Source organism: Megachile rotundata, chromosome 7 (assembly GCF_050947335.1).
Source record: "Megachile rotundata isolate GNS110a chromosome 7, iyMegRotu1, whole genome shotgun sequence".
Lineage (NCBI taxonomy): Eukaryota > Metazoa > Arthropoda > Insecta > Hymenoptera > Megachilidae > Megachile > Megachile rotundata.
In genome coordinates, this window is record NC_134989.1 from 11,336,691 (window position 1) to 11,349,901 (window position 13,211).

General features: G+C 34.2%; 1 protein-coding gene and 1 long non-coding RNA gene across 6 annotated transcripts in view; both read right to left on the reverse strand.

The window, feature by feature from the left end:
- LOC100876650 (uncharacterized) overlaps positions 1-698 on the reverse strand; it is a 148,020-nt gene extending 147,322 nt beyond the window's left edge. For 2 of the 5 annotated variants that reach the window (XM_076533322.1, XM_076533324.1), the window contains exon 1: positions 524-697. The gene's annotated coding sequence lies outside the window, so the exon portion shown is untranslated. Of the gene's footprint in view, positions 1-230; positions 486-523 lie in introns of those variants that run through there. The other 3 variants (XM_076533325.1, XM_076533323.1, XM_076533326.1) reach the window with 3 other exon arrangements.
- Positions 699-2,149: 1,451 nt separating this feature from the next.
- LOC105662408 (uncharacterized) lies at positions 2,150-11,133 on the reverse strand. Its single transcript, XR_001095929.2, has 3 exons — positions 10,976-11,133; positions 10,086-10,295; positions 2,150-6,222 (listed from the first exon to the last, which is right to left on the reverse strand). It is a non-coding gene; the product is annotated as an uncharacterized LOC105662408 (long non-coding RNA).
- Between the last annotated feature and the right edge of the window lie 2,078 nt (positions 11,134-13,211).

A 13,211-nucleotide genomic window follows, 5' to 3' on the forward strand; every position in this document is an offset into this window, starting at 1 on the left:
AATTTTTTAATTTAAAAATCTAAAAATTCTAAGAATTCAAAACTCCAATACCCTAAAATTCAAAACAAATGACAACCGTTTAAACTTAAATTTCAAACATAACCTAAAACTGCAAAAAACCCATTGCCATCAAATTTCAAACCCCAAAAACTTCCCATAATAATAATAATATCATTTCATTCAGAAAGACACACAAAATCACATCACAAAATGGTAGATCAAAACGTTACACAAATTCAAAAATCAAAACACTTTCCACAGCACTTCTCAAATATCATAACTCGACAAGAAACTCTAAAACTCGTTGAACCATAAAACACATTATCAGTCGCAATCGATAGTTTAATTTTCAATAAAATTTCCCAGATAATAATAGATCGAACGGGACGAAATCTTTGATCACGTATTAAAAGAATCACTCGAGCAATGTAATGGCGACCCAGAATCGAGTGAAATGGTTATTCGATACAGGTTATCGAGATTCAAACGAATCGTTAACGACCTTCTCGCTAAGACAACATACCTCTGTATATTTCTGCGACACGAGAACTCGCGTAGATATTCCGAAGAACGATCAGTTAAATAAATGATGGCAATTAAATATACGTGGATGGAAACGAAATATTCTGTTCGGTGATGACTGCTTTCTTCTTCGAGAATAAATCATACCACTGTTACAAATAGAGTAAAATATGGGTGAAATTTGGGACCATAATACGGAATACATGTTGCCAACATTCTGTGAAACTTTTCTGTTCAATTTTATTAATATATTCGATATACAGTGTAGATTACATATTAACGTATGGTAATGATATTAGATATGAGAAGTAGCTTGTTGAGTATAAAAGTGTAATTAAGATGGTTATGTAAGAAGGTTATGTATTTTTGTAGATGGTACTTGTGCGGTTGGTAATATTTTAGTTACATATTGGACCAATTATGGGGCCGAACATGTCCTGTTTTTCATTGGTCTATTCTAATCACTGTGCTAAGTGAATCGGTATGTGTGTTTGGTATGCATACCGGGTGGTACGAATGAAGAGAAATGAATATTCTGAAATGAATGAATATTTGACAGACTTAGAATTAGATTCTAATAGATTCCCAAATCCCTAAGTCCATAATTTTCTAAATTCTCAAATTCTATGACACAATCACTTTAGATCCATAAATCCCTGAATCGACACACCCCTAAATTCCTAAACTCTTAAATTTTGAAATTCCAATAACCTTTTAACACCCTGGATTCCTGGATCCCTAAATCTGCCCACCCCTAAGTTCCTAAAACCCTAAATACTCAAATCCCTATAACGCTACAACCCTAAATACCCAAAACTCTAAATCTGCACCCCCCTAACTCCTTAACTCTCTAAACCCCTAACTCTCTAATTCTCTAAATTCCTAAATCCCTAACTCCCTAACTCTATAAACCCCTAAATCCCTAAACCTCTAACTCTCTAACTCTCTAAACCCCTAAACCCCTAACTCCCTAACTCTCTAAACCCCTAAACCCCTAGCTCTCTAAACCCCTAAACCCCTAGCTCTCTAAACCCCTAAACCCCTAAATCCTTAAACCCCTAACTCGCTAAACCCCTAACTACATAACTCTCTAAATACCTAACTCCCTAAACCCCTAATTCCCTAAACCCCTAAATCCTTAAACCCCTAACTACCTAACTCTCTAAATACCTAACTCCCTAAACCCCTAACTCCCTAAACCCCTAACTACCTAACTCTCTAAATACCTAACTCCCTAAACCCCTAATTCCCTAAACCCCTAACTCCCTAAACCCCTAACTACCTAAATCCCTAATTCCCTAAACCCCTAACTCCCTAAACCCCTAATTCCCTAAACCCCTAACTCCCTAATCCCCTAAACCCTTAAACACCTAACTCCCCAAACTCCTAACTCTCTAAACCCCAAAACCCCAAAACCCCACATTTGTCAAACACCCAAACCCCCAAATTATAAAAATTAACCTTCTCAAACCCCCAAAGCACAAAAAACCAAATTCAATGAAAACCCTTTTAAAAATTTTTAAATTTACTTCAAATTAGCTTGAAAATTTCCTTCGCATTTAATTTGTAATACACTCTGTTATTGCAGCTATAAAAATGTCAGGATAGGTGATTAATCAGACACTCGTCGACAGATTCAAGTATATTTGAAAGATTATGTGCCAGTTCCAAAATTTATGTGGACATACTTAAACTACTTCGTAGCACTATATTACATAATACACTACACAAATATTACTACACTATAATACACAGTAAATCATGGCGTTATCAACATTGTACCAAAGGTTTTTTAGGGGAAACTTACAACTATGATGGATGTGCATTTACAATTACTTAACTTATCAATTAATCTTACTTCTACATTAATTCGCTAAAAACGATCAGAGGTCTTACAACTGACATCACACGCGTTACATTATAAATGTCTCTTATAAATTTTTAATAGCATCTGCATATGCAGTTGTGCGCAAACTGCATATTCTCTTTCTCTCAACAAATTACAATTATTATTCCTCGCAAAATAAATTATCTCACTACTATGATTCTTTACAAAGAATTTTCCTACAATACTTTTCTTACAATATTTTCCTTTAACGAAAGATATTTTATTAAATTATTTCGATACTCTTTCTTAAACTATTCTTACACTTAAACTATGCTTTCTATTTCTTAAACAATTTTTACACTTAAACTACTCTTTCTTTCTCTTAAACTATTTACAAAATTCATTTCTACAAACGTCTCTTTTATACAACTAAATTCAGCAACGAAGTCGAGCAACAATCTCGGTATAAAGAATCGAGGTTGAAACGGTAAAAATCAATCGTTTCCGAATAAAAAGAACATACATGCAAATCACGCGATAAAACGAATAAAAAGGTGGAATGCATCAACGGTTTAGAAACACAAAGAAAACGTTAACGCGATAAAATGATATTGGAACGTGAAAAGGTAAAAGATAACTGAATCGTTGCTCGATTCCATTTCTGTCTCATTAAAAAGGCAACACGTTTTTCAGCGCATCGATTTCGCCGGAAAGAGACGTCATAAACGGCCATTTGCATAACAAATTTTCACGCGAGCACGATTATCAAAATCACATTCACGACTGTTGACTAGTAGACTTCGATCGTGACTAGTTAACTCTCCATGTTCGTTTTAAAACGTATTATGAATTCTGTGAACACGTTGTACCCGTTTCTTCCATTTATTGACGCAAAAATTCGAAAGTTTACAAATACTTCTTCAAGTTTTTAGAAATTGTGAATTAATACTTTTTTTAGATATTCATCTTTAACGGTTGGTACGCAAATTATTTGATGTTTACAATTTTAGTTAAAGTTTATGAAATAATTTTTTTGAAATTATTGGCGCGAAAATTTGAAAGCTTGAACATTTTTTACTGATACAATTTTCAGAACTTGTACATCTGCATTTTTGAGAAATATTCATCTTTATCGTTTAGTATGCAAATTATTTGCTATTTACAGTTTTATTGAAATTTTACGAAATAATTTTCTTTAAATTATTGGCGCGAAAATTTGAAAGATTAAATTTCTTTTTACTGTTTCAAATTTTCAGAACTTGTACATCTGCATTTTTGAGAAATATTCATCTTTATCGTTTAGTATGCAAATTATTTGCTATTTACAGTTTTATTGAAATTTTACGAAATAATTTTCTTTGAATTATTGGCGCGAAAATTTGAAAGTCTAAACATTTTTTACTGACTTAAATTTTCAGAACTTGCAGATCTGCAATTTCGAGAAACAGCCATCTTCATCATTTAATACATAAATTATTTGTTATTTACAATCCCGCTAAAATCTTACAAAACAGATTTCTTTAAATTATTGGCGCGAAAATTTGAAAGCCCAAAAATTTGTTCCTAATACAATTCGCAGAACTTGTACAAAATTTCATGAAATCTTCAACGTTATCATTTAATACATAAATTATTTGTTATTTACAATCCCGCTAAAATTTTACAAAATAAATTTCTTCAAATTATTGGCGCGAAAATTTGAAAGGCTAAAAATTTGTTACTATTTTAAATTTTCACTCAAAACTTCCAAATTTGCAATTTTTCAAAATATTCATTCTTATCATTAAATATATAAATCATTTGTTATTTATATTTTTGTTGAAAATCTACGAAAAATTTGTTGACACGTAAATTTTTCGTAATCTACAATTTTTTTTTTTTTAATATTACGGAATAATCCTTGTCCATAAATCATTTGATATCTACAATTTTGTTAAAATGTACAAAATTATACTGATATACAAAGGATTCGTTATCTTCCGTTAACAATTTACAAACTAATCCCTGTTAATATGCAAATTATTTTTTATCTGTACCTTCGGATAAAATTTTATGGATCGATCCTTGATGAGTAATAAAATATTCGTTATACTACCACCACTAAAATTTTACAAAATGATCCTAACCGATATGCAAAATACTCCTTATCTACAATTTTAGTAAAATTTTACGAAACGCTTCAATTCGCATAAAAATTTTACGAAATTATCCTTGCAGATAAAATAATCGTTATCCAGAATTTTGATAAAATTTTATAAAACCAGTTGATAACTAAAATATTCGCTATCTGCAGTTTCGTAAAATTTTACAAAATAATTCCTGTTAATGTATATGCACTGTTTTATATTTACAGTTTTGATCAAATTTTATGTATTATTACAGAGATAAAAAATTTTGATCATGATTGGTCAATCATGACCAACACGAACACCTGAACAACCGAAAGACCACACCAATACAAACGAACATCTGTAGAGAAAATTTTGGAAGAAAAAATCTGGCTTTTCGTGGATTTCTTCGAAGTCTCATCGTCGAACGAGACAAAATTTGATCGAAGATCAATAAACCGTGCTCGAGGTAATTAAGTGTCCTTAAAGATCGACGAAATTGATTGGACAGCGATGATTTTTATGGTTTTTATGTTCGTGACGATTTCACAATTTCCTTTGGGGAATTTTGAGATTGGTGAAATGATTTTGGTTTTTGAATAAGTGATTTCTGGCAAATTTTTTTTTTTGGGGTTGAATACGGGGTTTTGAAGATTTTTAGGAAATTTAGAAAATTAATTTGGGAAATTGATTTGAGGATTTACTTTAGTATTTTTGGGATGGTTTGAAAATTTATTTCTGGAGTTTTAGGGAGGTTTAATTTGGAGATTGTTATGACTTGGGGAGTTAAGTATTTCAATTTAGAAATTAATTATTTTTCAAATTTGGAATTTGAGGATTTCAAATCTTTGTGATATTTAAATTGCCAAATTTTTTAATTCTCGAATTTTTAGAATTTGAGATGTTTAAATTTTCGAATTTTCAGGTCTCGAGATTTCCAAATTTTTGAATTTTCAGATCTTGAGGTTTTCAAATTTTTAAATTTTCAGATCTTCAGATTTTCACATTTTCGAATTTTCAGATCTTCAGAATTCCATATTTCCAAATTTCTAAGTTTCTAATTTTACAAATCATCTAATTCCTAAATTCCTAAATTTCTAGATTCCTAAATTCCTAAATTCCTAAATTTCAAAACTTAAAAACTTGAAACCTTAGAAATTAGAAAAGGTCGAAATTCGAAAATTACCAAACTTGAAAGTTTCCAAATCTAAAAAATTGAAAACTTGAAAATTTCCAAATCTGAAAAATTGAAAACTTGAAAACTTCCAAATCTGAGAAAATAAAAACTTGAAAATTTCCAATTCTGAAAAATTGAAAACTTGAAAATTTCCAAATCTGAAAAATTTAAAACTTGAAAATTTCCAAATCTGAAAAATTGAAAACTTAAAAATTTCCAAATCTAAGAAATTAAAAACTTGAAAATTTCCAATTCTGAAAAATTGAAAACTTGAAAATTTCCAAATCTGAAAAATTGAAAACTTGAAAATTTCCAAATCTGAAAGATTGAAAACTTAAAAATTTCCAAATCTAAGAAATTAAAAACTTGAAAATTTCCAATTCTGAAAAATTGAAATTTCTCTGCAGATGTTCGTTTGTATTGGTGTGGTCTTTTGGTTGTTCAGGTGTTCGTGTTGGTCATGATTGAGCAATCATGATCAAAATTTGTGATCTCTGTAATGGCTGAATCGTGGCTGACTAATTTTGATGTACTGCGTCCAAACGAGTCTTCTTGTTGTCCAACATCTTCCTCTATCCATTTTGTTTCTGCGGGAAGGAAACTTTCAGCGTGTTTTTATTGGATGCTTGTCAAGTTTTTGTAAATAAGTTGATTTGTTGACGGAGATTTTTGGATACGGAGAGTATTGTATTCGTATTTATTTATGGATTGGAATTTTTGGAATGTTGGATTTATAAATTTTTGAAGAATTAAATTTATAAATTTATGGACAAAATAGAATTATAAATTTTTGGAATTATAATTGAAGAAAATTATGTTTATTATATTTGTAAATTTATAAGTTATTGAAAAATTAAATTTATAAATTTATGGATGAAATAGATTTATAAGTTTAGTGTTCTAATTTATGGAATTATAAATTTGTAAACTTGGCAATTTAAGTTGAGGTTATTTGAATGTGTGAATTTGTCGAAATGTGAGTTGACAAATTGGTAAGATTAAAATTTGCTACTTTAGAAATGTGGAAGAAGGGAAGTATGAAATGAACTAATTTGTGAGATTGGCGATTTTACAACTTTCGTGCTTCCGAGTTTTCGTAATTACAAATTTAGAAATTCGATAATATGGGAATGTAGAAATTTAGTGGTTTCATAATTTGGTAATTGGAAACGTCGGTAACGTGATAACTTTACTATACGTTACACTTCCCATCGACAATAATTAAGGATTTAATTATACTGCCTTCATTATTAAACACTCCTGATATAATAAACACGGATGAATGTTGTCTGGAAAGTTATCCTAATAACTACCGTTTCTAAATCCTCATTGAAATGTACACACTTCATTGTGTCCCATAATACAGATTATACAAAAACTTGTTTTGTTCCTAGGATCAAAATCGTACAACACTGTGAACGGGCTCTGTTTTCAAATTCCCGTTTATAAGAACGTGCTATGTACACGTGTATGACAATACAATACCGCTATTAACGAAAGTCACAAGAATAAATATGTTATTACCATGTGAATATTACTATGGAAATTCTCGTACGCCAATATTATCCAATATCATCTGATAATTTTAAATAATTATATACAATTTTCTTTTATATAATTTTACATAATTATATAAGTAATATCATATATTCCTTGGAACAAAATAATCTCTATGACACTATATAAAAACACTACAAAATCGCCCTAAACAATTTACAGTAATAATACAAGCAATAATAATTTACCCAAAATAAATCAACCAAAAAGAGGATAAAAAGCATTCTCAAAAGATTCTCAACTCTCTACGTGCCTCGACACCACCCAAATCAGTTGCATAACTATAGACGAAGCACTACAAGAGATTTCAGAAGAAAGAGATTCCCTCCCTCCAGAAGAGGGAGTCAGAAGAAAGACGTAAGCCAAAGTTATAAAGACAACATTAATTCCAAAGAATCACTGTCGCACCCTCACACTGTCCCTTGACCACTCTACCTATTTCCAGCAAAAGTATGTATACTTTTTTTTACAGGGTGTCCCACAATTACTGTAGGTCGCTGAAATGGGGGGTAGCTGACGTGATTCTGAATAAGATTTCGCTTTGCAAAAATGGGATTTGAAGCACCGTTTTTTAATTATTAAGGAAATACACGAACCAATAAGTCGACGCTTGGCAAATCAACGCGTAGTAAATCAGCGCGTGGTAATTCAGCCCGAAGTAATTTCACACGTGGTAATTCTACGGATGGCAATTCGATGCGTGGTAATTTGACGCGTGGTAATTCGACGCGTGGTAATTCGACGCGTGGTAATTCGGTGCGTAGTAATTCCACGCGTGGTAATTCAATGCGTGGTAATTTGACGCGTGGTAATTCGGTGCGTAGTAATTTCACGCGTAGCAATTCAACGCGTGGTAACTCCACGCGTGGTAATTCGACGCGTGGTAATTCGGCGCGTGGTAATTCGACGCGTGGTAATTCCACGCGTGGTAATTCGACGCGTGGCAACTCCACGCGTGGTAATTCGGCGCGTAGTAATTCCACGCGTAGCAACTCAACGCGTGGTAATTCGGTGCGTGGTAATTCCACGCGTGGTAACTCCACGCGTGGTAATTCGGCGCGTGGTAATTCGGCGCGTGGTAATTCGGTGCGTGGTAATTCCACGCGTGGTAATTCGACGCGTGGTAATTCGGCGCGTGGTAATTCGGCGCGTGGTAATTCGGTGCGTGGTAATTCCACGCGTGGTAATTCGACGCGTGGTAATTCGGCGCGTGGTAATTCGACGCGTGGTAATTCGGTGCGTGGTAATTCCACGCGTGGTAATTCGACGCGTGGCAACTCCACGCGTGGTAATTCGGCGCGTAGTAATTCCACGCGTAGCAACTCAACGCGTGGTAATTCGGTGCGTGGTAATTCCACGCGTGGTAATTCGACGCGTGGTAATTCGACGCGTGGTAACTCCACGCGTGGTAATTCGACGCGTAGTAATTCCACGCGTAGCAATTCAACGCGTGGTAATTCGGTGCTTGGTAATTCGACGCGTGGTAATTCGATGCGTAGTAATTCCACGCGTAGCAATTCAACGCGTGGTAATTCGACGCGTGATAATTTCGATGCATAGTAATTCCAGGCGTAGTAATTCAACGCGTGGTAATTCAACGCGTGCTAATTCCACGCGTAGTAATTCAACGCGTGGTAATTCACCAATCAGAGTACAAATATTATTCGCGCTCCACTTGGTCCGTGTTCTTCCTTAATAATAAAAAACTACAGTAACTACGAGGCACCCTGTACACAAACTTACAATACCAAAAAATGTTGAGAAAGAATCTAACACCTAGATGAAGAACTCAATCGAACTAGAGCTAATAAGCTATACGAGTCTTCTTAAACAAACCATTGTCTACCGGAACCCACCAATACGGAAACGATGAACAAGACGTAAGAATTGGCAAATTTTTGTCGTACAAGAACGACGCAACGATCGAGTGACGAAGTCTCATAGTTGCCAAAAAGCTGCGTATAAATAGGCCGGTTGACAAAAACAAGTCGACGCGTTGGGCAGACACGTTTAAGTTTTTAATCGAGCGGATTCAACAGGATCCTTGTGTCCCGTTAATAAACCACTGTCTACACAATGGCTCGATTGTTTCGCCGAGGGTTTTGAGACCGATGAAACTCGAAGGACAGTATTCTAATTGCAACGATATTTGTCCAGGGAAACGGGAAACTCGTCGGGAGAGAAAAGACGGAGATCCTGATGAATACGAGGGTGATTATTGTTGTAGGAGGGTTTGTTTGTTGGAAGCGCTTTTAGATGATTTGTTGGGATTTGATTTTGAAGGGGTAGAATATGGACGTTGGGGACTTGGTAGGTGATTTTTGATGGGAGATTATTTGGAAAGTTGGGAAGTTTTGGAACAGGGGGAAGATGGGGGATTGGGGAAGGTTGAACATTTGAGGGATTGGAGATTTGAGATTTGAGAGATTTGGGAATTGGGAGATTTGGGAATTTGGGAGACTTGAGAATTTGGAAGATTTGAGAATTGAGATATTTGAGATTTGGGGGATTTGGAAATTGGGGAATGTGGTCATTGGGGAATATGGGAATTGGGGAATGTGGGAATTGGGGAATATGGGAATTGGGAAATTTGAGAATTAGGAAATTTGAGAACTCGAGAATTTGAGAATTTGGAAATTTGAGTACTCGAAAATTTGAGAATTAGAAAATCTGCAAATTCCTACAATCTCCAACTCGAAAATTCACAAATTTGAAACACCAAAACCACCAAAATTTGAATACAAAAATATTCTTCAATTTAAAAAAATGAAAATCTAGAAAACATTTTCCAAATTCCCAAATCCAATAACATAGCATTACAAAATTTAAAAATACCGAAAATACAGAGATTCAAAGATTTAAAAATATATATGAGGATAGATAAATTTCTTACCTACGACAGAGCGACAAAAGTGCGAAGCAGCATGAGATAAAGTTAAATATGCGCGAGGTATTTTTTTTGCAATACGTAAATTTCTTGGAATTCCAAAGTACCCTCGTGGTCTTAACAATGCTCGGTTTCGAAACAAGAAGATGGTTACTGTCCGAGAAGATCTCGAATTATCTCGAAGCTGTACATTTGATGGTTTTACGTTCATTTTATCTGGAAAAGGGAGATTCTTAACACAAGAGAAACGAACTATTGTTAAATTCATATCGATTGGAATAAAGACAATTATATACAATTCTTCAAAGATAAATTCTTCAAAACTCTTTTGTTTTTTGTTTAAATAAAATCTTTGCATGATTTATAAGAAATTTTAGGTACATTAAAATTCATTAAGAATGGAATGAAATTATCAAGTTTTAATGAAACTTTCAAGTTTTAACACTAAACCTACCGGTGTGCTATACATACTCTGAAATTAAAAATGAAGTTGAAAAATAAATAAACAAATTATAAAACATAAATTAATATACACGTTAATTCTGTATTTTCATGAACATTAGCAAAGATTCTGAAGAAATTGTCTTAATAAATTTTGTAAATCAAAATGAAAAATTTGTAAGATTGCCATTTCACCTTTTTGGTACTTTTAGTATTAAATACGTTCAAATAGGCAAAAGCAACAAAATCGTAGAAATCTATACATTAAATATATCACGCTAAATAGTGAATCACGTAAACAGATACAAATATACAAAATTAAAATAGTAAATTGAAACAAAAGCTGTCTATTCTCAGCATACACCTATAATTTATAAATTATTATATTTGTCTGAATGCAATGAATGGCATGAATTTTACAAATTCATTTTAAAAATGCATTTTAAGGAATTTACCTTTCAGATTCTCTGCTCATGTAGCTTTCATGAAAAATAATCAATCACCAACTCGAATTTCAATTAATGTAACAGTATTCTTCTTGAAAAATCATAAGTATTTCTTCGTGCCGATCACTTCCATCGTACTACTCGAACTGCGAGGTGATCGAAAATCGAACGTCTTGATATCCCTTGTTCGATTCATTAGCATCGATTTGCGCGAGATGGCGTGATATGAGAACGCGGGTAATTCAAACTGTTGGTCATTCACATATGTGAATGTGGTAACATATGTGTGGCAATATTATATAGCATTGATGTATACTGTCTGGTAATACAGTGCATAGGATATAGATATAACGAGATGGATATACAAATATGTTTAATGTGTGATGCTAATAATGTGTCGAATATATGTGTGACAATATAACATATTGATGTGCATTACCTAGTAAGACAATGTATACGATATATAACGGAATGGATATATAAATACGTCTGATATATGATGCTAACATATGATGCTGACATATGATGCTAACAAATGTGTCGAATATATGACATGATAAATGTACATATAAATGTGACGCATATATATATGTGTTGAATATATGAGGTGATAGATATATTGTATAAATGTATCGACTATGTGACGTGATGGATACATGTGTAGAAATGTCGAATATGTAACATGATGGATATACAATATAAATGTGGCACATATGTGACGTGATGGATATACATATGAATATGTTCAAATGACGTAATGGATGTAGGAATGTGTTGACTATATGACGTGATGGATATATTAGCGTGGAAAATATACAACGATCCCTATATATAAATGTGCCGAGTATACAATGTTACGGAAATACAACGCGTCGAAAATACAATGTGCCAAATATAAGATGCGTCAAATATAAAATGCATCGAATATACAACGCATCGAAAGTACAACGTGCTGAATATACAACGCGTCGAAATTGCAACGCACCGAAATTATAACGCGCTGAATATACAACGCGTTGAAATTGCAACGCATCGAAATTATAACGCGCTGAATATACAACGCGTCAAAATTGCAATATGCCCAGTATACAACGCATCAAAATTGCAACGTATCGAAATTGTAACGCGCCGAATATACAACGCGTAGAAATTACAACACGCCGAATATACAACGCATAGAAATTACACCGCATCGAAATTACAATGCGCCAAGTATACAACGCGTCGAAATCGCGGCGCATTAAAATTACAACGCGCTGAATACGCGACGCATCGAAATTGCAACGCGTAGAAATTTCGGCCCATCAAAATTACAGTGCGTAGAAATTGCAATGCGTCGAGTACACAACGCATCGAAATCGCAGCGCATTAAAATTACAACGCGCCGAATATATAACGTACTGAAATTGCAACGCGTAGAAATTTCAACCCATCGAAATTGCAATGCGTGGAAATTGCAATGCGCCGAATACACAACGCGTCGAAACCGTGGCGCATTAAGATTACAATGCGCCGAATACACAACGTACTGAAATTGCAACGCGTAGAAATTTCAACCCATCGAAATTGCAATGCGTAGAAATTGCAATGCGCCGAATACACAACGCGTCGAAACCGTGGCGCATTAAGATTACAATGCGCCGAATACACAACGTACTGAAATTGCAACGCGTAGAGAAATTTCAACCTATCGAAATTGCAATGCGCCGAATACACAACGCGTCGAACCCACAACGCGCCGAAATTGCAACGCGTAGAAATTTCAACCCATCGAAATTACAATGCGTAGAAGTTGCAATGCGTCGAATCCACAACGCGCCGAATACTTAACGCGTAAAACTTACCGCGCCTCGAAATTACAATGCGTCACAACTACGTCTCTAAAATGCATGGTGAATATTCCGCATCGTATATAAACACATGATGCAACCGAAATCAAACATATAACTCGCGAAGAGCAAACATCTGCTACAAGAAAAACTGTTGGATTGCGTTTAGTGTTGGCGGGTCCCACGGTACATAAACGAGAAGTCCGCAACGTGTCCCGAATGACGCGTACACGCGTCCGCAAGAGTGATTTGCTCGCGTGATTCCGGCTAAAGGAACGAGTAAATTTCAATCGAGATTTGGAAGCCTCTTTAGGCGACTCTCTCCTGTTGACATTTCCTCAGAGAGTCCTTCGAGAGTGCACGGTCGACAGCTACGTGATAAATAACAAACAGGACCGAAACCAGTTCCTTACTTG